This window comes from Vicugna pacos, chromosome 26 (assembly GCF_048564905.1).
Source record: "Vicugna pacos chromosome 26, VicPac4, whole genome shotgun sequence".
NCBI lineage: Eukaryota > Metazoa > Chordata > Mammalia > Artiodactyla > Camelidae > Vicugna > Vicugna pacos.
Window position 1 is genome coordinate 19,273,313 of NC_133012.1, and position 26,000 is coordinate 19,299,312.

Here is a 26,000-nt window from a genome sequence, read left to right on the forward strand (position 1 = left end):
GCTGAAATTCTTTCCCACAGCATCAATCCGATGTTTCAAAGATACAGATAACTCACTTAACATAGAATTGACCTGAGAGAGGAGAGTGTGTTCAATGTCCGTTAGCATCTTTTAGAGCCTTAAATGGTCAGATAAGCTACTGCACCCCTTGAAGGTACAGAGAGCAGTTCCTGAGAGGCGATTTTCAATTTGTGAAAAGCATTCGGGCAACAGAAATTTGAATTGTAAAGAAGGAAACGAGCAAGAGTTAGTGCACCCATCCTTTGAGGAGGGGCCTCCTGGCAGGATGGATTGGCTGTGGTGGAGGGAAGGTCAATGGGCACTCAGTGAGGGGGGAGGGCAGAGCACTCCAGAGAGCTGGCTGGATCCTGCAGGACACAAGGTTGCCTCCTTCCTATCCTTTATAGCTTCCTCCTCTGCTATCCTCCTCCATGCACATTTGGAAAGGACTAGAAAAGCAAAGAGGAGAAGGGAATTCTGGGTATAAGATATAATAATGCCATGCTCTTTGCTCTACTGCATACATCCAGTCTAATAAAATGCTCATCGGGGGTCATAACGCTCTGTTGGAGAAAGTCTGTTTCAAATAAAAGGGGAGGGAGTGGGTATAGTTGGGTGGTAGAGCACATGCTTGGTGTGCACAAGGGCCTGGGTTCAATCCCCAGTGCCTCTGTTAAGGGGATAAATAATAAATAAATAAATAAATAAATAAAGGGGGCAAGAAAAGCAGAAATGAACCAGCAAAACAGCTCGGGGCTGCCAAAGTCACACTGCCCGTGTCACCCGCACCCGAGACTCACCCTGCGGAAAACAGCCCCCATCTGCCCTGCTCTGTGTAATTCTGGTGGCCAACTACGGTGTGTCACAAGCTGAAAATAATGACAAGGATTAGTACAGTTTCCTTTTTGTAGTTGTTTCCTGACAAATAGGTATCAAATTTGTCAAGGAAAAAGTCTACATACAACGATAAAGTTACATTTTCCTCGGTTTAAGCTCATCGCTATTTTGGTTGTTTGGTGGGGCCGGTCCCAGGCACCTATTTATTGTAACGTTTCTTTTCTAGAGCCAGAATAGGACAGACTCATATACCATTCTGATCTGGGTGCATTTCTTCAGAAGGTACGCTGGACTCGGGGGACTGCGGCTGCCTGGGCTTGGGGCTGATGAGGCCAGGGGAAAACCTATGCGTGGATTTTAACAAAAAAGATTTCACAGTGCAGTGAACAAAATACAATGATGGGCACCAAAGAATATGAGGATACTCTGACCTCTCACCTCGCCTTGACATTCATTCCTATCATGTCCCCGCAGAATTTCTGTTGAGATTCTGCAGAGATTCCCTTGATTTAAGCTGACTGATTTAAAGGAGGCCAGTGGGGAAATCAGAGGAAGTGAGGCAGGAAAGGCTGGAGCGATGAGTTTGGAATTCTTTACTCTGCTTTATTTCACAAGGGAGTATTTCGCTGGGGGTCTTAGGAATCCAGCGGGGAAACTATAACCGGGCCCCACCTCGTCCTAACGGTCCTTCCATCCTGCTGCTTCTCAGCTCCGGCCATTCCCGTACAGTCCCCACTTGTCACAGCCAGCAGCTGCCTCTTGCTCACTGACACTTCCCGGGACACTTAAAAGAATGCTCTTATCATCACGAAATCCCCTGAGAGCAGAGCTTCTAAGACCCTCCCGGTCACCTACCTGTGTGGAATTTTTCCTGGCTTTCCACCGGGCACAACCGGGCTCAGTGGTGGAGAGGAAGCGAGGCCCCACCTCTGGATGCCAGCACCGGCTGCTTCCGGCGAGGGGGGCGGCCCCACCTGCTGATGCCCGGGCGTCTTGGCGCTCTCTCTGTTTCTGACTCACCCTGGCTGAGTAGTATCTGGATCTGATTCCACTGTATGCTGGTCATCTAACTCCTCATGGAGGAATCTACCCCCAGAAAAGAGCAAACTACATAGTTTCCCCACCCCTTCAGGACAGACCGCTGCAGCCCTGGACCGCAACAGAGGAGATGCTTCAAGGTCTCCTTCAGTCACTGTACTCGCTTCCTAGGCCTGTCGCGACACAGTGCAACAAACTGAGGGACTCAACACAAAAGAGATACAGTCTCACGGTTCCTAAGGCTACAAGTTTGAAATCAAGGTGTCCCCAGGGCTATGCTGCCCCTAAAGGCTCTCGGGAGAACCCTTCCTTGCCTTTTCCGTGCTTCTGGTGGTTGCCAGAAATCCTTGGCATCCCTTGGCTGATGGCAACATTGTTCTAATCTCTACTTCTATTGTCACATGATAGTGTTCCTTTTCCTTGTGTGTCTGTCTCCGAATCTCTCTCTCCTTATAAGGACACAAGCCATTGGATTCAGGACCCACCCTAATCCTCTATGACTTCATCCCAGCTTGATTCCATCTGCAAAGACCTTGTTTGCAGGTGAGGTCACTTTCACAGGTGCCAAGATTGATTTCAACATATCGTTTTGGGGACACAGTTCACCCTATAATCAACACTGCTGGGCACTGGGTCATCTCCAAGCAAGAAGCAGCTTCCAAGTGTGCATCACAAGCTCAAAGCACACCCTTCAGTCCCCAGACTCAGCACTCACCCCCTCCCACACCCATGGAACTAACCTGCCCTGTGGGGGCCACTGAGGGCTGTGGCCTAATGTCTCACCGGCAGGACTGGCCCACCTGCTCCAGACTATTTCTGAGTGAGGTCAGATCCCGGAGGACCAGTCACCCCTCACCATCGCTCCGGCACTTTGGTTGCTGTGAACTTTAAACCCACAGCTTCCTTCTTCCTAAGCACTCTGATCATCCTTGTAATAGAGCTTTTCTTTTTTTCCTCATGCTTTCCGTCACACTTTGATGCCCTCCCAATCCACACACAATATTGAGATTATCTTCCAAGGAATGAGTTTCCTAAAACCTCGTGAGTCCTCTTGATTGATCTGAATTTGGAGAGCTGCAGAGTGCCCTGGAGTGACTTGTCCCCATGCAGACAGCTTATAAGGTCACCTATCTCCACTGAACTTCCCATTTCCTACTCATATATCACTTTTAAAAAGAACATGTTGACTTCCTCAATTGTAAATCAGGTCTTAAGTGTGCACATTTTTCAGGAAAGCAGATATCAGGGCACAGGTATCAGATTGTGGAATTTATTATCCACAATGTACAATAATAATCTCTGTGATACTTTTAGTCCCCATCTGCACACTGATTTGATTGTACATCTAGAAAAAGACAGAAACAGAGGCAGAATGAGAGGGAGAAAGAGACCACTGTCTAAAAGTCGGTGCTTAATCATTGCATCAGACTTTGTGTAAGGACAAAGAATCCTACTGAAAAAGTAAATACCAAGAGGCTTAGTTAGGTATGACAGTGCAGGGCATTTTATAAACATTCTGATGCGTAGATACAAGAGGAAGTGATCTGTGAGATGGTTACTTTGCATTACGCTGTGTTCAAAGCCAACTGAAATTCCTCATTTGCATTAACCATCTGAGCTGTTTTCCATTTGGAGGAAGGTTCTATTCTGAGTTCCAGCTCCTCCCATATTAGGTGGGCAGCATTAGAGTCTCTGTTTTTGAATCTGTCCAGATGAGACTGTATATCCAAGTAAGTTCTATATATCGTAGATGAAGGAAGGATTTAAATTAACAATGGGATTGGGTTTTTTAAAACACACATTAAAATAATATGGCTTCTTGACCATGAGAAAAACATGCAAAATAGTGAATGGCATGAATCATTTGTTCCCTAATAGAAGGAAATGACCTGTTTCATGGTTTCCATAGGGAGAAATACTCAGTAAGCAGATGACATCAATTTTTAAAAAGTACCATTATGACATTTTATCAGTAACAGTGGAATTTGGGTAAAACACTGATGTGCAGCTAAGCAGGATGAAGCTCCTTCCAGGTTTCAAGATGGGTGATATTTGCTCACCTGTTCCAGAAGGCAGGCCAGGTGCCTGGGGGCCCAGCTCCAAAGGTGGGGCTGCGTTTAAAGCCCGGACCTCCTCAAGAGCGTGACTTCTGGGGCAGGGCCCTGAGCTGGGCTATTCCTGGGCTCTAGGGTTTGAGCTGCCAACCCAGGCTGCAGCAGCTCACATAGGGAATCTCCGACTGTCTTTTTTTGGAGGAACTTAAAAGGGACTTGCTCAAGGACTTCTCGGCAAAAATGCTAAGTCATCAGTATTCTAATTTGTTCATAAGAGCTGAAACGTGACTTACTAAAGTTTGTTGATTGTCCTGACAGTGTCCCCACGAGCAGGAGAAAGCAAGCTTCATAAAAGAGAAAAAGAGGTGACTTTTACAAAAATTCAACCCACCCTCGAGATGACGAAATGAACATTTGGGAGTATTTTTCTCATGTTCTTAAAAACATTTTCATAGTGACCTTTTTAAAAAACGAAATTGGAATTACACTGTATTGATTTGCATCTTCAATTTTACTTACTTGTTTTGAGAATATTTTCCCACTCATTAAGTATTCTTTGAAAATGTAAATTAATTAGCTGCACAGGAGTGTTACACAGTAAACAAACACATTACAACACAACCCCATGATAAATACTCAAATGTTATACCTCAGTGTTAAAGGAGCCAGAAATTCTGTATTGAGTGTTATATTTTTTTCATTCCCTGGAAAAAAAAATTTACATATGTTACACTGTACATGAAACATTATGGGGTTTTTTTTCCCCCTACAAAGTAGATCATGATAATTCTAAAATTGGGCAGAACCACCTGGAACGTGAGTCACTAGACTAAGAAGGAAAAGAGAAAGCATAATGTGTCTTCCCAGGAAAAAAAGACCTCCATTATCCCTTGTATTTCACAGTCTGGAAACTAGGGATCTGGGTAAACATTAGATTGGATGATTTTCTAGAATTAACGGGCCAGGAGACTTCATGATTCAAGTGCCTACAGAAATGCGGCCATCAGTTGGCCGGTTAGTGAGGGGTGTTCTCCCCAGACCAGTTTAACGTAAGGACGAGGCAGACAGAGAAGGCACTAAGCATCTGGCTCTGCTCTTTACTTATTCAGATCCTGGAAGTACAGAAGAAAATCCTGTCTATAGCCCCTCAGAGGGGAGTTCTCTGAACGCGTAGAGATTCGCTCAGGTGGCCCAGAGAGAGCTGGGTAAAAGGGCAACGAAAAATCTAGAGTCCTTTTGTCCTCCATGAATACAGACTTTAAAGTTTTATCGGCTTTATCGTGAGTATCCTGGTTTAATACTGGTAGGACATTTACTTTACCATGTAAGAAAACAAGGAGGGGGGAAACAAAAAAGCAGTTTCCATGAATCAGAGATACGGCCATGATATAGGAAGATAAGCAATTGCCAGTCATGGAATTCTTATCATACGCTAATTCCCTGTGCTAAACACTTTACGTGTAGTATCTAATTCTCACACAATCAGGGGTAAATAGATGTCATCCTTCTACAGCTGAGGAAGGAAAGATTGGAGGGCTGACTTCATTCAGCCTCTCCCTTACTCCCTCAGAAAATGTGTACTTGGTTCCTAAGGTGTGGCCGGCATGGTGTGAGCACGGGAGATGTGGTTGGGAACATGGCTATCATCTCCGCCTCCACCCTGAGCGGACAAGAGTCACAGCTGGAATCTGCAGCTGCCTGCCCATCTCCAAAGCACTGAACCCAACACTAACCATGCTGTGTCATAAAGAAATCTGTGAGATCTCACAGGAGACCAGTAAATAGCACTGCATCTTCTTCCTGATTTGAGAATCACCATGATTAACTTTAGAATTTGGAATTAAAGTGACAAGTGCTATTGTGCGTCCTTCTGTGATGATGAGGTGAACGCAGGTGGCATTGGCTAGCCAGACTTAGAACTAAAGCCCTCTGGTTTTGCTCCATCACCAAAAAGAGTCTTATCAACCACTACAGAAGAGATAAGAATGCGCACAGCAAAAGAAGTATCACCAGTATTTACTTAAAACAGAAGATTCATCATGATGACCAGAATTTGATAGAATGGGAAAGACAGAACCTCTGCAAAATACTTTCAAGTGACCTTCATCCACGAATACAGTTTCATTTTGCAAGCCAAGGACCCCTCCTCCCAGACTGGTGAAAACCCACAGCAGGTGAAAACGTTTGTCTAGGTGACTGATGGGAGACCCAGAGCTTGAAAGCATCAATTCATGCCACATTCCTTCCATACACCATGCAGTGGGCTTTTTGAGGGAATGCAGTCACTGTCATTATCTTAGAGCTTCTGGTCTCCATAATGGAAGAGAGAACCTCAACTTAGTCCTATTCTTGGGCTGGTTGGATAAACTCACAGACTCAGAAAGCAAACACTTTGCTTTTGGCATAAAAATGTTTTTTGAACATTCTAATAATGTCCACAAAACTTATTCTTCACAGGTTTACTAAAACTTAAATTAATTATAAGACATTGACCATGTATATTTCAAGTTTTTTTACTATCAGACCCCTAGTCAAGGATTACACCACCAGGATGGGTTTAGTCTTAAAACCAAATCATATTCCCATGAGATTCATCAAAAAAAGCGTGTAACCTGTCTGGAGCAGATTCAGGGATGAACATTAATTGGTAATTCAAAACAGTGATCGAGGTAGTTTTACTTGGGTTTAATTATTTTTCCTAAACAAGCTGTTCCTCTTGCTTTATCTTAAAATGTACAGCAAACCTGGTTTTATCAAAATAAAATAAGCCTAATCATGGGACATTATTTGGAAATCAAGTTTTATTGTTGCATAATGGTTTAATAACCTTGATAAATGAGGCTTGTGTCCTAATGAACACATTTATTTAAAGGAGCTTATTGGAATGAAATGAATCCCTTCAGACTTTTCTCTCTTAATGTAGGAATGCTCTCATAAAAGCTTAATTTGGTAATCTGTGTAACAAATAATTAATTTTTCACTAACTGAGAAAAAAAACCAAAAGTATTGAAATAAACAAATAAGACCAGCTCATTAAAAAATGCCCCACACAAGAGAATAATAGAGCCAATTACTGAATTTACTAAAATCTCCCTAACTTCTTCTTGTATGTGAGTATTATTATTTTGGTAGTAAGTCACTAACACAGTATGTTGACTCGGACACCTCCTTAGTTAGCGGTAATTGTGTAATGGTGACCATGGAAGTAGCAGGATCGTTAATGCAAACCAAGGACATTCCTTAATAATCTGTCGACTTTTCAGAGGGGAAGAGAATCTGCTTTGATGAAGCTATTTCTGTCACATCAGTGTTGACTGAAGTGAGTGACTCATGTCGTAACCATGGCAACAACGCCGAGGCGCAGGAAGAGGCGAACATGTGCGCACAGGCTGCTGCTCTCGGGGCTGCATCTGTTCAGGGGTCCGTATCTGTTAGAAGCATACTTAATGCCTCAAAACACCAAGCTCATTTGGTTCTGCTTTCCCATCACACTTTTGCTGATTCTCTATTACAGCCGCAAGTAAATATATAACAAGGCAACTCAATACTTCCCTCACAGGACCTTCTGTTCTTTCCAGAAATGTGTCTCATATTTAAAGATGTGTGTCCAAATGTGCTAAAAACAGACCCTCCTCCCAGACACATTTCTACCACTTCTATTTCTGAAATCCCTGGTCAATCTCCAGACTCCCATACTATATTTATATTTATATTATTTATATTTATGTCTTTCTACGTATCTTGCATCTGTGTCCATAGTTTTCTAATATATTAGTACATATATGCTTGCAGGACAGACAAGAAAAGAACATCAAGAAAATAAGCAACTTCCTTATTCACTCAACCTAAGTCTAGCCAAGTTATATGTGTATGTATCTCTCTCTTTACTAAAGTGGTTTCCGAAACTGTCATCTGTTCAGCTTAAGTACCACAGAGTTCCTATCCAGTCAGCTTTGTTAGATTCAGTATCTTTGGGGACAGACCTTGGAAAAAAAATGACCCACCAAAACTTCGGGTATTTTTCTATTTAAAATCAAAGTCTAGAAACATGTTCCTTTGATATTCAGCTGGGATCTACTGGAAGCCTACTATGTGCAAGGCACAGTGAAGAACACAAAAGTGAATGAGGCATGGTGCCTGCCCTCAACAAAACAGAAACACAAACAGCAGAAAGTAAGACAAGATGAAGTGGTGCAGACAAGGAACTGTATTCGTTTAGATGAAAGAGGGCAATTTATGTTGCCTATGTAGCAGGCAACTTTGAGGTGGACCTCGGAGAATGGGTCTGATTTTTAAGAGTGATTAGGAGTGATCCCCATGGAGGAAACACATCGTAAAAGATGTGACTCAGAATCGTACCTGCCTCGCCACGCCAGCCATGCGCTTCTGGAAGACGGGGGCTGGTTTTGATGATCTGAGCACCCCTGAGACCCAGAACTATGTCTGACACATGGCAGGCGCCCAGTGAAAATGTGCCAGTCAAACTCAAGTGAGGGCTAAAACATAAAATGTGCCTAAAACAGAGCAGCAAAAAAGGACAGTTTGACCAAAGCACAGAATATGAGAATGGAAATAGAATATATCATGTTGAAAACCAGGATGGGAACGCACTGGGCTGGGCTTGATTTGGAAGTTATTATTAGCTAATCTGAGGTCACCGGTCCTTTTCAAAAGATTAACCTCGCAACAGTTGCACCATCAAATCAAAAGAGAGGGAGAGACTGAGAGAGATCCGGGTGGGAGAAGGCTACCAGTTAAAAGATTATGGTAATAATTTGCTTGATAAAATGAAATTACTGTGACAGAAATGATGGCCCTGAAATTAACAGCGGCAGTTACAAGAACTCTACGAACAACAGCAAAAACACTGATAAACACAAACAGTAGCTAATATTTAATGCTCAACACTATATTCAAGCACAAAAATAGGAATTTCTATTAATTTACCTCTTGAGACTCCTACTACAAAGTTGTAATTCACAAGTTGATAGGTGAGAAAATTGGGATTTGGAGATACTAAGTAACTTCCTCAAAGAAGCTCTGGACGAAATTGTATTAGGATGTCACATTTTGTTTGATTCTCTGCAATACATGGTAGGTGTCAGAAACACACATGGAGAAGCTCTGTCAAGTACAGCTTCTCCTCTGAATACAAGCGATTAGAATATTCAGCACCAGTGGTAATAACTCCAAACTAGAATCTCTGTAGCATGGTGCCTTTACAGGATAATTCCCACCCTTTTGTAGCTACTGGATTAGAGCAGGCTGTGATGGTTTATAGCTGTTGACCCGCAAAAGGCTGAAGTTCACTGTAAATATTAACAGGAGAAATGCTCAAAAATAGATGTCTAAATCTTTTTATGGAACTAGTCAAAGATTTACTGTAATTGCTTTAAAAAAAAGAGCTCTCCATTAAAATATAAACTGGCAACACAATCTTTTATGTGATTCACTTGTTAAAAAATGTACTAAGAACGTAAGATGTACAAGGTGCCAAACGAGATGGAATGAGAGATAAACCGTGAAAAAGAAATTAGCCTTAATCTCACAGCTATTATAGTGAAAGAAACAGACACACTTATGAAATAGAGAAGTACGCTAGTATTGCCAAAGGACAATGTTTTGAGATCACAGAAAGAATGATGAGAGTCAATACATCAGGCATATGAACAAGCCGGTCTTAGAGTCTCTTTCCGTGTTTGAGGCTGTGAGGGATACATGCATGATTTCAAAGACTACTTTTGGCTGGGGGAAAATGAATTGTATGTTACAGGATTTGCATAGAGTAAAAGCATTTTTAAAAAAGCACAGAAAGAAAGACTAATTAATTCAGGGGAGGGAAGCCTTGAAGAATGGGGTAGGATTTGGGGAAACCAAAAGGTAAAGGAAATTCTATACCTGGATTGGACTAACAGCGTGAACACCTATGGTGGGTTTCAGGAAGAGCAGGCAGACATGGCTGAAGGAGGAATGTGGTGGAAGATGAGACTGAAAAAGGAGAATGGAGTCGGATCAGGGGATGGCCTTAAGGTCACACTAAATTGTTAGAAGTTGACCTCCCGGACAACGGAGAGCCCCGAGAAGTTTTGGAAGAAGGGAGCGACATAATTGGGCTGGATTTTAGGAAGAGCCCTCAGGCAACAGTATACAGCATGGTGAGGAGAGGTAAGGGGTTAAGTTAGGTACCCCTACCTGAGATCTCAAAGACAAAGTGTGAATCTGATCATCGGATAAGGCATTAGGAAACTGTGAGGTCAATAGTGCAAATATCAAGCATTCCAGGAAATACCTGTTGTTGAAGGATAACTAGCTCCCTTCTAGGAGCCACGAAAGCTATTAATGAGTTGCTCATTCCTCTGTCTTCTTTCACTCTCTGTGCAGAAAATACCCCTAAGTATTCAATAAAAACACACTGAAGTGTCCCAGTATAACTTAAGCTCTAAATTCATGGTGACTTTTTTCCTTAAAAAATCCAAGCATCCTCAAAAAAAAAAAAAAAAAGCCAATGATGTTATATATAAGTCAAGAAGGCCAAGATCTCTCTCTCTCTTTTTTTTTTTCTCCAAGATCTTTTTAATACTAAGCTTCTAGGATCATTAACTGTACTCAGAAGTTGAAACAATGAAAGGTAACTTACACCCTGGAAACTGCTTCCTGCTGTCCAATTGTAAAGAAATTGGCCTTCAGAATAGAGGAGTGAAATTACCTGGAGCAGTCAAATAATTTGCTAACACTTATCATTTATAGAAATGCTAAAAACACTGAAAACTGTTACCTCTTGGGTATCCGCCCTTTGTGTATGTGGCATACCAGGAAAAGTTTAAAGTGATTGAAAATATGTAGCTGCAACGCAGCTGGAATCTATGGATTAATGCACTGCTGCTTATGAATCCAGGACCATGACATTCACGGAAGCAAGATCAACATCCTGCTCTGTGATCATGACCTCTACTGTTTCTTCCTCAACTCTGTAGAGATTATGGAATTAGAAAGATACATGCTTAAAAAAGAAGCATCACAAAACTCCCCAAAGCTATAATGTTTCCAAAGTGAATAAGACACACTATCCACCTTGAGCCTCCAGATTCTGTCTGTCTTAATAAATATTGGAAATTATTCTAAGGAAATGAATGGTAGAAGGCTCAGAGAAATAGCCCAAAGCAAATCAGAGTCTCTGCTCCTTCTGGGTATTTGAGCACACTTACACCGGTGTGTGGGATATTTTTTTTTTTTTCCCCCTCTTGGCTTCCCGTAAAGCTTCATAATTATTTTCTCATGATCCTCATAGAAACAGATTGCTCTGTTAACATATGTTGCTTGGGTTTAGGCTTATTAGAACATACCCTGTTCTATCTGATCCGTAATTCAAACTAAATTGGCACTTATTCTCCAAAAACACAAGATTGTTTTCAAAGTTCTTAAGGGAGATGGAGCAAAAGAGTCCTTTTCTTTGTGTTTTTAGTGAAGTTGCCGCTCCGCTCCAGCAAGAAGGCATCTGTGTTATTTCAGGTGCTCACCTTTACGGCCAGAGTTGTGCTCAAAATACAATGTACCTTTAAGTGACTCTGGGACTGATTCATTTCTCAGATGTTTCCCCTCTTCCCTCTGTGGTGATGTGAAATTCAGCACTGGCCCACTTCAGTTATTACACAAAATAAAATTATACTGTATCTTAGAATACTGGTTATTTTCTTGGCACTTCGGGTGCCCATTTTGGATAGGGTTTTGGGTAACAGCTAAAGGAGTGTTAAGAAAAGCTCAGGTGTTTCTGGTTAGTGGACACTTAATATCAACAGTATTATCAATGCTTTAGCCATTAATTAAAGGAAAAAGGAGATGAAGTTCTCAGGCCCAACATAAGGATGAAGGAAAAGGACACTCATGGTCTCTTCAAGTCCTACTCTCTCAACAGCTTTCTCAAAATTCTGTCCCGGAATAACTAATGATCCATTCCTGATTTTTTTTTTTTAATCACCAATCACGTGCCAGAAGCAGATTCATTGAAGAGCACCATTCTGCAAAGCCTGAAGTGAGAGTCAAGATTTCCACACCTCTAAAAATATCCAAAAAGGCAACATAGCTGCTTCATGTTAAACTCAATTAGAATAAATTGCAGAAACAGTTTTGCAAATAACACCACTTCCAAGTTAAATACCCACATGAATAATAATGATACTAATTTAAAATAAATCTAATTGTCCATAGCTGATTAGAACTGAAGAATCATTTTGAGATGCAAAGAATTTGGACCTCTCCTGTTTTATTACACTGTCACGGATGTTTTTCATATGCAAAAAAACAAAACCAACAAACTAAAAAAACAGAACTCAAAAAGTAACACGTTCATCCCTGACCCCATTCTCCAGATAAGGGCCCAGTGATAAAACATCACCTCCTTTCTATTTTTTTGCGGATTATTCTGGAGTACGACTTTTTCTAACATCTGTTACAGAACTTGTGACCTTTTAACAGGTATCAATGGTGCTCATTTATATAATTACATGGGGCTTTAATTATTGTTTTGGCTAAAATCGAAAGAACTCATTTTTCTCCCTTACTACAGCCTGCTACCACTTAGAAGGTTGTTTTGGAGAAAAATTATAATCTCACATGATAGTTTTCTCTAAATTATTTGGAAGCTGAGCAACACAGGGCCTAATTATAAGGAACAAAGTCTATAATTTCTAAGAGGAAGCCCTCAGTTCTCTGGAACAGGGCTCTTCCTCAAGGATTGACTTAGTCTCCTAAAACAGTTCTTGTTTTCTCCTTTTTTCTGATGTATGTTAAAACAGAAACCATTTTACTTTCCAGAAAGCTCTGTGTATTTTTTTTTCTTCCACTTACGGTAAAATACTTGGCTTTTGCCACTGTGGCCTCAAGTTCATCTTCTCGTTATATTCCCAAATTTTTCTCCTTAATTGTTTGATTCTCAACCCCGTTGGCATTTCACATCTGGATCAAAATTCCAAGTAAATGTGAGAAAATGGGGACAGGGGCAAGACTTCCACTGGTTGCTCCAGAAAGTTTGCTGACACAAGCTTCAAAGAGTCAGCTGTTACCTGTTCTATTATTCTTTGCGGAAGCTAGGGCACAGATTCAGTCACCATGGTGATTTTGTGTACAAGTAGGTAACACATCAAACATTTCTATCACACTTAAAGCGGGGGTGGGGAGAAGGAATTAAGAAGGTGGTTTTCACTGTGGTTCGTTTCTTGTTCACAGTGTCCTTTGTCCTAGACTGGCTCCCTTTAGTCTCTGACCAACCCCATGAGGTAGACAGATAAGGAACTTGAGCATCACTCCCACTGCAAAGGTGAGAAAACTAGAGTCCAGGGAAACAGAGTGACACACGTCCACAGTCACGTGGATAATCAGATGCTGGAGTTGTGATTGGAGCCTAAGCTTTTTTTTTTTTTTTTCAGATTTATAGAGGTATAACGGGCAGACAGAATTGTAAGATATTTTAAATGTACATTGTGATGATTTGATTTATTTATACATTGTGAAAGGCTTCCCCTATCTAGTTAATTATCACATCCATCACCTTACATACTCACCCTCTTTTTTAAGTTTTTCAGTGAAAACATTTAAGGTCTGCTCTCTTAGCGAATTTCAGAATCTAAGCTTTTAAAGCCCTGGTTCCATGTTCCTCATCCCACACTGTCTCAGTCCAAAGGGAGATTTATCAGTACCTCTGCTATGAAAAAAACAGTAATTTATTCTTTGAGATGATAATGTAAATATCTTTCAAAAAGTCAGTAAATGCATTCTCTAGATCTCAAAAATCAAAGGCTAATAGACAAAAATGCTTTCACATAAGGCGGATTAGCAAGGTGGAACCTGGGCCCCAGGTCTTAGCTACATGGAAGAGTTTGCCTTTCTTGGCTGAGAAATGCTTCTGAAAATTTTTTAGAAAATGTGTAGAAACCTTCGCATGGTCCCTGTTCCTGCACTGCAAAGACAGGGTGCACCCTACACCCCATGTGGTGCACGCCAGGGAGAAGGCTGCTTGACTCATCACCTGGTGGTAGCAGTCCTCTCACCTGCAAACATTTTACATTTACATTATATGTGAATAATCAGAATCCACCGTTATAAGATCGACTCAGGAAAAATGAAGAATTCCGGAAGAAATGAGGAATTTAAGGCATTTAAAAAATTTGTTTTCTAAACCTCAGGATAAATCATTTTGTTCCCCATAAGACATTCCATGGATATTTTGCCTTTTATGGTTTTTGGCTTTCTTAACCATTAAATCATTTTTACTGGAAATGATCAATAAGGGAATAAAATAATGGGTCGAAGTGCGTTAAACTTAATGGCTTTATGGACTTAAAAATTCCATCTTATTTATTACAGCATGTTCCTGTTGGTTATGCCTACGGCTATTTCTTGAATCACTTAAAGCTCCAATGAGATATTTCTTTAAATGTGTTACCACTAGTGATTAATAATATCTGTCTGGAAACTTAGACATTAATTTCATATTTAATTTAGACACTTGTTTTTAAATTGTTCATTTCAGGAATTCGATTAAATGCATAGAAATGTTAAAAATTAACAGCTCTGTGCATGTCTTTGGAGTATTTCTTTAAACAAAGGCTCACTCAGACCTTTTTATGTATCAAACATTGTGTTTAAACTATGGGATAGTAAACACTGGAACATGGATTGTAGGTTTTGACCTCAAGGAATCTATAGTCCATTGGAGATGATAAGACATTTAAGGAATAGTGGAAGAAAAAAAATGGAAAGAAGTTAGAAAGGAAGAAAGGAAATAAGATCTTTGAAAGAGACGCAGGGGTTATAGTGCCACCAGGAATATGATTGCTAGCCAACATTCCACCCAATCTGTGACAGAAGGAAAATAAAATTTACTATAAAATTGGAGACGTTCTCCTTATAACTATGTATGAATATAAATTCAATGAGAAATTACAATTTGCTGGATTCCAATTTTGGTAGTCCATCCACTGGGATAAAAGCTCAGTGAGGTTAGAGACCCCAGATAACAGAGGCTCGAATAAGAAAGATGTTTATCACCCACACGTGTGAAAGCGCAAACTGGTTGCTGCTGGAGAGTGTCTCCATCATTATCCGGGGCCTCGCCTCTCTCCTCCACACTCAACATACGGCTTGGCTTCCCTTTTATGGTCAAGATGGCTGCTCCAGACCCTAAACAGCAGGTCCGCACTCCAGCCAGCAGAGGGGAGACAAAGGGGGAGCAGAAGGCACCCCCTTCCCTGAAAGAACCTGGCGGCCCCCTTGGAGGGAGCACATGGGATTCCTCTCCCACGCACCAGCCAAACTTTGGTGGCAAAGGAAGGAAAACTGAGAAATGTAGTCCTCACCTGGTTTAAGCCATGTGCCCAGCTAAACCTTCGATTCTAAGTTAAGAAGGAGAGACTGGTACTAGAGGACAGCCGGTTATCTCTGCTGCGGGGCAGGGACCGTGCGACAACCTCCGACCGCAGAACTCCGCTGTTATATATGAGGAAAGTGTTTGCTTATCACATATTACTAGAGCTTTCATTTTCCAAAACAAATGACAAATGCATCCTGGATGATTTCAACAATCAAAGGAAGATTTCTCACCTTGTCAAGCACTACCCTTTTGCAACTGAAAGCTAACACCTTATGCTAAGCTAGTCAGAGCCAAACACAATTAATTAGATTAAGCTTGTCACTAAAATATCAAGACAAATGTTCTTGAAACATGGCACTTTCTCCCTTTGCCTTTTTTTCCTCCCTTGTCTGGTTTATTTACAATAAAAAAGTAGGTTGAGGGATAGAGTTGCAGTAACTGATCCTTTTAACTGTTACTCTATATATCACATAACTGATAACCAAATGCTGGAGAGAAAAAGCGTATCTGAATTGTGTTAGCATAGTCTGCCTGACCCGGATCACATTTAATAATTAATTACAGTGTATGGTTCACGCTGGTTTGAGAGTCTCTATAAAAACCCTCCAGGCAAGTCTGTATACGTCATTCTCTAGGGAGCTTTCTCTGTTTAGTACCAGAGCTGTGACTTGCATCTCTTGCTTCTCCAAATCAAAAAGATTGAATTTTCCTTTTCTTTCTTTTTTTTTCTTCTTTTTTTTTTGTAATCTCTCTCTAAGAAAATGATTTGCCAGAGTAGTTTTAAAAATGCACCATTTAACAATGCTGTGGCATATCTTTCTTTATACAATAAACAACAGACAAGATAGTTTTCTGAAAACGAGATTCTCTTTTAGATCATTGGGCAAACTTGCTATTTAACGGAATTTGATAATACATTTGTAGAGAGTATGACTCACTCGTAGAGCAAAAATAAATCATCTAACTGTTCCTGATTTATAACTCCGGGTTTCCTCATGGCAGGTTTGCTTAGAGCTAACCTTCAAAGGAAACAGGACTGCTCTTATAAAGACAGATCGTAAAATTACAAACTGCGGAGATCAAGGAAACAGTGTCTAACTGTCTGACTCTTCTGTTTGCAAATGAGGAGATGGATGTCCACAAAGGTAGAAAGATTCCTAAAGACACCAGCCAGTTAGCATCCAGAACCCGACCCCAGGTTCTCCCAAACCCCAGAGAAGTGCACTGTCTGTTGCTTGACACTTGAGACAACATGACTTTGAAGTGGAATAAACATAGATGTCCTTGTGCACAGAATCCGACTAATACATAGTTAATGCTAGGTAGCCTGGAGCACGCATACACCAAATTTGTGTCTGTCACCGGGAATAAGGTGATAATCAACAGCTACGGAGACAAGAGATTTAAGGAAACCTCAGCTTTCTCTTTGCTTTCTTGAGCTTTTCCTACTTTGGTTAGTCTGCCCTATTTATCTTAAGTGTGTGGCTTTTCGATCTTTTGAAATTTCATATACCTGGTCTTCCAACTCTTGGGCGGTAATGAGCTGTATTCAGGGTGCACTAAAATAATGCCCATCATCATAGTGAGAATGACAGTCTGTATTCCTGCAGCCATTCCTAGTGCCAAGTACTCTCCTAAACATAGTATTTTCTACGTGTATGACATATATTATTTCATTCCCTCCTCACACTGATCCTATGAGGTATGTACTGTTGTTTTCCTGCATTATATGGTTGTGGGAAATGAGGCACAGTGCATGCAAGTAAGTCACCCCAAGTCACACAGCTAACAAGTAGCAGGAGTCATTGTTTAAGTCCGAGTCATCAGTTTCAATCCCTGCAACATGTTGACGCTCATAGAAAAAGAATTATGTAACTCATGACATATACAGCTGTATATACGTAGTATGGACAGGAGACAGTGACGATGTGATGTCGTGAAATAAGCCCTAGTCTTGGGGCCAGAGGGTGACCGTCTTTTCTCTTTTTACTTCTGCCCAGAGGACTGAGCTAATTATCCTCCCCAGTCGGTGGCCCCTACCTCTTTTGACCCAGGTTGGGCTCCCACGTCTATGTGTAAGCACTTCTTTTGAGCCATAAACCACCCACCACACCTATGCATGGTACTGTTTTTTTTTTTATTCCTAAGAATTATGATTCCATTTGATTAAACAAATAATATGTTTTGAACATGGGTAACGTGCCAACCACAGTGGAGAAACACTGGCCCTGCTGAGATAACAGGTCTTAAAAGTCTACTCCATTCATCTTCGTGGCTCCCTTAATCTCCCTTCATGCAAAAGAGTCCGGGTTTCAATACCTCACTGCAAGTAACAGGAAAAAATTATTCTTAAGCAATCACTGACTTTTTTTTTTTTAACTTTGGCGTTCTGACAGTGGGGCGGTTATGCCCTATAATCAAAGGAAAACATAAACCCGCCATCTCCTAGCAACTCACTGAAGATTACTCCCAGGGAATAATTTGTGTGGCTGAGTCTCAGCACATATAACTTTGAACTTTGAAGCCAGCAGAGCTCCTACCCTGGCCATTAACTCTTTTCAGGATCCTGAACCCGTTTTTGATGACGTTGCAGGAATGGGCACTAAAATGTCGCAAGTGTGGGCAATTTTATATAAAAGGAAGAGTTTTAGCATCGTTTTTGCTGTCGTTAAAATCTAAGTGCAGTGCAATGTCACTAGTCATCAGCATCACTTTGCTGCTCTGTGGTTCGCCTTTGCTGAAGCCCGTTCCCCAGCTCTCTCGTATAAAGGGACATCTGTCGCCTGGGGCTGGACTGCGTCACGGCATCCTCGCCTTCCCTGATGCTTCCTCCCAGGGGGCTCCTTTATCTGCCCCCCCAGTCTGGTGTGCTGATGGAACCAATCAATCAAAACCGGCTCTTTGTCAATCTGAGGAAGCCACTGCTCTTGGATCCGTCATGTGCCAAGTGAAGGTGCAATCAAATCAGATTTTATTCAGCCATCTGTGCCTTAAAGAAGCAAACGTGATGCTAGAAGAATTCATTTCATCTCTTCAAACCAAGAGTTAGTAAGCACCTTTAAAATTTTAGTTTATAAAGCCTGACTAAAGAATGCATTTGAATGAATGGCCACAGCACGAAAGGGACCCATATCTGAAATGACTAATCACAAGTATCAACACCAAAGAGACATTCACTTTTTAATAGCAGTAGTAGTGACATTGCTAGCAATATGTGCCAGACCCACTCTAAGTGCTTTATGTATATTAATCATTGGATCCTTCAAAAATGCTAGGAGGTTGGCACCATTGTTATTCCTATTTATAAAGCAGGAAACTCAGTTAGGTTCAGAGAAAGGATAAGTAAGTTGCCTGAAGTTATCCACATGGACATGGTAGAACGGCTTTTTAACCCAGTTGGCTTGGTCCCAAAGTTTTGATCACCGCACTAGCCCGCCCTGGCAGCAGGCATCATCGGGTACCAATCCCAGCTCCCCGTCTGGAAACTGAGGACAAGAAGGTGACGATGCTACAGTTCTTGAAAATGCTCATAATTCAGATCATAAACATTAGTTCTGACATACTTCTGTGGAAATCCTCTGATATAGAAATTATGACTATTTCTATTTATTACGAAGAGAAAGAGGACTGCATTCTCTGAAGTCTCTTGCTGAGTGGTTTGCATATGGAAAAGTGTTCTTGTTCTGAGCAGACTGAGACATGTAATCAACTTTAGGTTTCCTCTGTGCCCTCCGGTGTAGTAGCATCAAAGGACATTGTGCAGTGAGCATGAATATTCTGTTACATATTCTAAAAACATTTACTCAGAGGTTAGTATTTATTATTTATCTATCAAGCATTTAGTATTTCTCATCTATTATTTAGGATCTCTGTCTTTAAGCCATTCATAGTCAAGAGAGAAACATGACTGGGGCGCTCACTCATGCATATTGTAAAGGATTCTGGGTCTGTCTGCATTTTCAGTCTTTATATTTCAAATTACGGAGCCACAGAAATTTTCTACTCACTACGTAACATAGTGTTTCACCTACATTTATCAAAAAAAGCTTTTGAAGTGCAAGGAGTATCTTTTAATCCTGCTAAGGTAGGGCTTAGAGAAAAGGCAGAATTAATCTTACCAGTGCTTTCTCTGATTTTAAAATTTGAGTCCCATTTTTCTTCAGCCTTGATTATTCTGGGCTAAATAACAATTTTTTTTCTTTAATCTGAAAAGTTATTTGTTTTACGTCTGTCCCTTTGACCTTGTTATATGCCTTATCTCAACTTTATCTCTTTCTTATAGTGCAGAAATATTTCTTGGAAAGTAAAACTATAAATTGCTGGAGACTAAATTAATATCAAAACAAAACGAACTTTGTTAAGTCCCTTTTTTTGCCTTATTGTCTGGGATAATTCCATTTTATGCCTGTTAAGTCAGCATAAATATTAACAACATCCGCTTTACTCTTAACACTGCTTTCTCCGTTTAGACAAACTTTATGGACATGCTTTCCAAAAGCAGGATAAAGCTAATGATTAAGTAAAATAAATTTGTTTTTATTTACAAATGAATTGACATCTACTGACTAGAAAATCTTGATATTTCCTCAAAACTGTTGTGAAAAATGCCACTGTAAAGTAGATCTTTTTTTTAAAAAACAATGACTGACAAGGCTTTAACTTGTGGTCCAAAAACACAATTCTTATCTTGTCATAGGATCATGTGTTCCGAAGATGACTTAAGTGGAAGCCAAATATCATCCAAAATACACAGTTGCATCTCTCTTGTAAAATGTATTTCTGGGCAAATTTTAGGTTGTAAGTTCTGTGTGCTAATGAGGTAGAAAGGGACTTAAAGCGAATTTAAATAAAGATTTAAGTAAACATTAAGCTCGCACAATCTGCGCTTTTCCTACATTATGCCAGCTTAGTGTATCCATGAAACTCAAGTATAGACCTGGTATGGACCATGTGTGCCTCAGTATTGAATCAGAGGGCTAGCTCGGGGGGCCAGTGGTGCTTTGAGCCACATTATACATCATTGCTCAAAAATATACTACATTTCAGCTTATTGGCTCCTCCCCATTATCTGGGATACTCCTTGGAAAGAAACTGAAGACAAGCTATTAAAATACAAATGTGTTATTTTTTATAAGGCAATAAATACCTCATCACTCATAATCTTAACAAAACTTGATGTTTTGATAATGTAAGATAGGACACCAATTAAATACTGAAGGTTCTTAACACCAAGAAAGTAATTTTTTCATTATACTTAGACTAGACGGTAGCTATACTATCCATTTCATAGAATTGAAAGTTAAGATCACAGGTAGAGGTGGCGATTCCAAATTTCACTGAATTGCGTCAGCATTGTTTGGAACCTAATGCCTGTGATCAGAGTCCAAAGTTAGATTGTGATTGTTTGTCTAGTTTCACATGGAAAGACACCAAAGCCAAATAACAGTGTTCGGTGTGAACACGTGGCAGCACTGATTTGTGCAATGCTGCAGCATAATGACAGTGGAGCAATTAGCAAATAATAATGATTATAGTTCCTATTGATCCAATTAGGAAACACTGACTTGGTCACTCTTTGACTTTCTCTTGCCCTCTGGTCTGCAACAGTGATATTTCCCACTGCTGCCTAAGTGGTAACGTTGACTACCTCTTTGCATTTACTAAAGGAGGGGAAAAGGTGGGTTTCGGGGATCTGTAACACTCATCCCTTCCCCTCACTGCCCTGTGTGGAGCCACAGGGTGCCAGTGTGTGGGCAGAATCCCTCTGGAGGCTCCACCCCATGACTGCATTTCCTGCCTCTGAATCACATTCTCCTGATGAAAGTCCCTGGTCTTCTGAGCTTCCATTCTTGGGGTGGGAAAGAGATAATAAACAAGCACGTAAGATGAGAGATAATAAGAAGGATTCCGAAGGAAAAAACTTGTCAAGAGTAAAGGAAATACAGAAGAGGGATTTTTATATGGGGTGGTTAGAAAAGCTCTCTCTAATTTGAGCTTAGACCTGAAGGACTAAAGGAGAGAGCCAGGGATACAGAGGGAGTGTTCTAGGCAGAGGCAAAGATCCAGGGGCCGTTCAGCTTGGCGTGTTCAAGGAGCAGGGAGGTGGTCGGCAAGCTTGGAGCAGGGTGAGCAAGCAGGGGTGGTAGGAGTGAAGCCTGAGGGATCGTGAGGACCCTGCAGGCTGTGGGAAGAATGGGAAGTGAGAGGCCACCGAAGAGTTCGCAACAGGGCATGGAACGATTTTGCATAGGTTTTGGAGACATCACTCTGAGTACTTTGGGAACAGCAGAACGCAGATGATATGAGTAGATGAAAGGAGATCAATCACAAGCCCACTGAAATAATTCACACTTGGACGATGGTGTAAGAACTGCTTGAACCAAACTCTGAAAAGCAAGTGAGTGTGGTTTCAATGAAGGAAGATGGGATTTTGAGGTCATCAAAAATATTAAAGAGCACATGAAGGTTTATGTTATGGAACAGGAGGTCCATTTTTCTGCCATGTATGGATGTGTGGGTGGGCTATAATTTACTTATATGCTTATGTTTATTTCACTTTAAAAGTAACAAAATGCATCACAAATTCTTGGAACATTGCAGAAGGAAGTCACCAATAATTATTCCTTCCCTAAAACCAAAGATTAGTCTTTCTTTGAAACCTGCCATTTAGTTTCAGCAAAATGTAAGCACCTTTATTGTAAATTTAGTTTCCTTTTATTAGAAAGAAAGATGAAGAGCTCTTTGGTTCACAGGAAGAACTAAATTGAAATGTCTGATGAACAAAAGAAGAGGATTTCAAGTTTAAATATAATCAGCTCTGACTTTTATATTAAATATTGATAAATATTAAAAAACCTGCATAGAGAAAAAGAGGAGAGAGGGAGACATATTCATACACGTGTAGAGACAGATACAGATACAACTAAAGTTTAGAAATCCAGAAATAATGTTTGAACTCGGATTTTAAAAGATGGTATATAAAAGCAGTAATAAAGATAATATTAAACTGTTTTGAAAGTATTTTATTTGTTTCTTTGAAAGATGCTCACTTTGGAAAGATTGCAATGGCGGGGCCTTTTCCCTCTCGCCCTAATGATGTAAAGGTTGTCAACACCACATGTTTCCTCCTCCTTTCCTGTTTTATTGGCAGCATGAGCAGGAAGAGCACCGGGAAAGGGGAGAGATGGAAGCAGGCGTCATGGAGGGTGGAAAGAATGGGTGAGATAATTCCAGGGAGAACTCAAAATAGCCAATTAGTCTTTTGCCAAACGTATATGAAGTAATTTACTTTTTATAAGGTTTGTTCAGCTAAATAAAATGATTTCATTTTTGAATGTTCCTGTGATTATAACTAAAATATGACTCATCCATCTGATGCCTCATTTCTTCCTCTTGAGATTACACCTTCAGAATCAGGATGAACGAGAACTTCATGGAACCACACAGGGTGGCTCCCTCAAAGCACAGAGAGCTGAGGGACGGGGAACTGTCAAGAGTAAACCTCAAGCTCTGTTTACTCAATGCTTGGCTTTCAAAATTTTTGATGAATGAATTAAGGCATTAAATAATGAAGGAAAGGTGCCATTCTCTGAGTTAGGGAATGCTAGAAGATGGGGTGAGATTTGGGGAGAGGGGAATATCACGACTCCTGCATGAATTGGGAAAGACGTATAAAGTACATTTGAATTATAACTTAGATGCCTCAACTTACAAATGAGGATAACTGGATGAGGGTCTAGGTTGCCATTTACTTATGACTTATTAAAAGCTAGGTTATTAAGCAAAATGCTAGCAGAAACACCTAAACTACACAAAATAAATCTTTTTTGAAACACTTACTACATGTAAATTGATGTCATATGTACTAATCATTCTTATGTGTTTATTAAAATAGGATCCTGAAGGATTCATTTTTGGAATTATTTCCTGAACCTAGGGTTAATCTATATTTTTAAAGGAAAATAAATAGTTTCTTCACAAACATTCCCTAATTCATACTTCTCCCTAATTCGACTGTCTTTCTCAATTGTTTTAATTTAATGACACATTTATCACATAGTTGCCGGACAAATAATCAAGTATATTAAATCATAATTTATGTTAAGTAAAAAATCTGAAAAGGGGAACAGGCAAACTGAAATTCTTGTGAGTCTTAAGACCCAGCAATTTGTGAGCCCAATGCCAGACTCTTCCACAGTTAGCAAAGCATAAAACAGCAACCATCCACATGAAAAATAACTTGAAATACCACTGTACTTCCCATGCTATTATAATTTAGCAAGTGATGACATGACTGATTCAGCCAGTAAGAAAATGTAATGAAAATACTGGTTTGGAACACAATGTGCTTAGATCTTTTAGCCTTCTGTCTACTCAAAGGTCAACAGACTTTACTCTTTGAAACACAAGATACGCAGAAGAATGTAACATTTGGAATTCGAAACCACAGTCTTGACTTTAATGTTTTGAAGACCTCCAGTGCAAACACTAATAGAAAACCCAAAAAATCAATGATTCTTGTCACCCTCAGTGTCCCTGCCACCATCACAACACCCCCCATGATGAAAAAAGGCTTTAAAAAGTTGATAATGTATTGACTGAAGTTTATTTTTATACTCATTGCTTTGGATGTATGTTTATAAAGTGGACATTACTTTAGGCAAGATGAAATCCTAAAAGTGATCGTCTTCAGTGAAGGACACTTGACATAGTATGGAAAGACATGTTACACAGAAAGAGTTCGGTAGATCTCATTTCTGCAGTTAAGTAAACTAGGCAGCTAAGAGGAAGACAGTTCGGATGATGGCTTGGACTTGTGCTAATAAATACCCATCTCATTCTGATGCTATCAGAAACACTAATCTTTAAAAATCTCTTTCTTTTGAATTTTAATGTGTATATGAGTTATTAAAATATTGGCTTCCAGTAAGATTCTGCTTGATATCATATACAATCATTTTAGTAACATACTGGTTTGCACTGTAAAGGCTCAATAAATGTAAGTCAACTAAATAAACCCTCCTTGGATTTAGGAAAATTTTCAGACCATAAAAGGACCATACATACTTCTGAATTTTAAAACAAGACTTCTATTTTATGAGTTAACACATTCAGGTCCAAAGAAGTGCAGAGATTTGCCCAAGAACACATTCACACGTAAGACTAAACACTGACACCCCCTTTAATACAATGAAGAATATAATGGGATGTTAAGAGCATGTAGTGAAAGTTCCCTACAACGTGGCTGTTGAATCCTGACTCTGCCCCTCACTGGCTGCTGAAGAGGGTATACGTATATTTCTGAAGTTGCCTATCCCATAAGAAAGAAAGCTGCTAACTTTCTGGCCCACCCAATATCTTTTGCTTCCTCCCAGTATCAGCTCCATTTACTTTTTTTCTTTTTAATTGAGATAGAATTGACACATAAAACTGTGTAACTTTAAGATGTACAACTTGTTGATTTGGTACATTTACATATGGTAATAGGATGAGCTCCACTTTCTTACCCTTACACAGGAAGGCAGACAGCCAACACCCCAACAATAATGAATTCACATTAGAAAACAGAAAAGTGATTGCTCCCCTCAAATGTATCTGCCAGAATCCGTGTAATGGCACATGGTACGACATGCTTTCTAGATTTCCAGATGCTGCAAGAGAAACGAGGGAAAACGTCTGCTCTCCATTAGCAAAGAAGAAAAGATGCTGAAGTCAGTGAGTGTCAGATTTTTGTCACAGATGGTCCCTGCAGACACAGTCTCTGCCTGTGAACATGTCATAGAACAGCAGAGTCCACGGGACCCGAAAGCCCAGAGTGGGCCTGTAAGGTCACGACCCCATGCCACAGCTCACACCGGAGGGGAACCCAGCCTGTCCTGAGAGAGCTCACATTCTCACGCAGCTGGGAAGTCAAGGTGAAGTCTTTTCTGCCTTTCAAAGAGCAGTGGAAGTCCAAAATAAAAGGAAGAAAGTGGAGAGCTTGCTTCCATAGATAAAAGGAAACAGAAAGACCAATAAAGAGCAGATCAAGTAAGATTTAACTACATATGTTCAAATACGCCCAACAGCCATCTTAGAGTGTTTCAACCATTTCTAAATGTAGTGACTATGTCAAGCAAGTAAGGGTGTTATGAAATAAAACCTTTGTTCAAATAATTTTCACTGTTCTCCAATGTATAATTTAAGCATAAATTTGTATGTTGTTTTCTTTGTCTATTTTTGGTGGACTGAGTGAAAGTTTTAGCTTTAAATAGTGGCAGGATATGAAGAACTATATTAGGTATGAAAAAATGAAGAATGCTGGGAACATGTGAGTTGGGTAAAAGTGAGGTCATTAGGGTTGGTATTTTGCTGAGCAAAAGAGCAGCAGATATCAACCCCAGTTTTGCTGCATAATTCAGAGTTATTAAAGCACTTCATTCCAGGACGGAGTCATTTACAGCCTTTCTGATGAGAGCTGCAACCCAGACTGTTAAAAGCCCCCACGTGGCTGTAAAAGTGGGACCATACACTTTTGTAGATTTATACGACCACTGCTCATTTTTACATTGACATAATTATATTTCTAGACAACTATATCACACTGAACTCATAGCCCACTAAAGCTTCCAGATGGATTCCAGATAAAGTTTTGAGAAGTCAATCTTTTCAACCTAATCATGAAATGATTTGGTTTAGCTGAATTGCAAGACTTCCTATTTATTCCT

General features: G+C 40.2%; 2 protein-coding genes across 4 annotated transcripts in view; one reads left to right on the plus strand and one right to left on the minus strand.

Moving 5' to 3' along the window:
• The window catches only part of TLR3 (toll like receptor 3), a 221,518-nt gene extending 219,213 nt beyond the window's left edge, over positions 1–2,305 (minus strand). The window contains exons 1-2 of the mRNA XM_072950446.1: positions 1,693–2,305; positions 801–869 (exon numbers count right to left, since the gene is read on the minus strand). The gene's annotated coding sequence lies outside the window, so the exon portion shown is untranslated. The remainder of the gene's footprint in view (positions 1–800; positions 870–1,692) is intronic.
• The window catches only part of SORBS2 (sorbin and SH3 domain containing 2), a 185,471-nt gene that overhangs the window by 60,209 nt on the left and 99,262 nt on the right, over positions 1–26,000 (plus strand). The window lies entirely within an intron of this gene.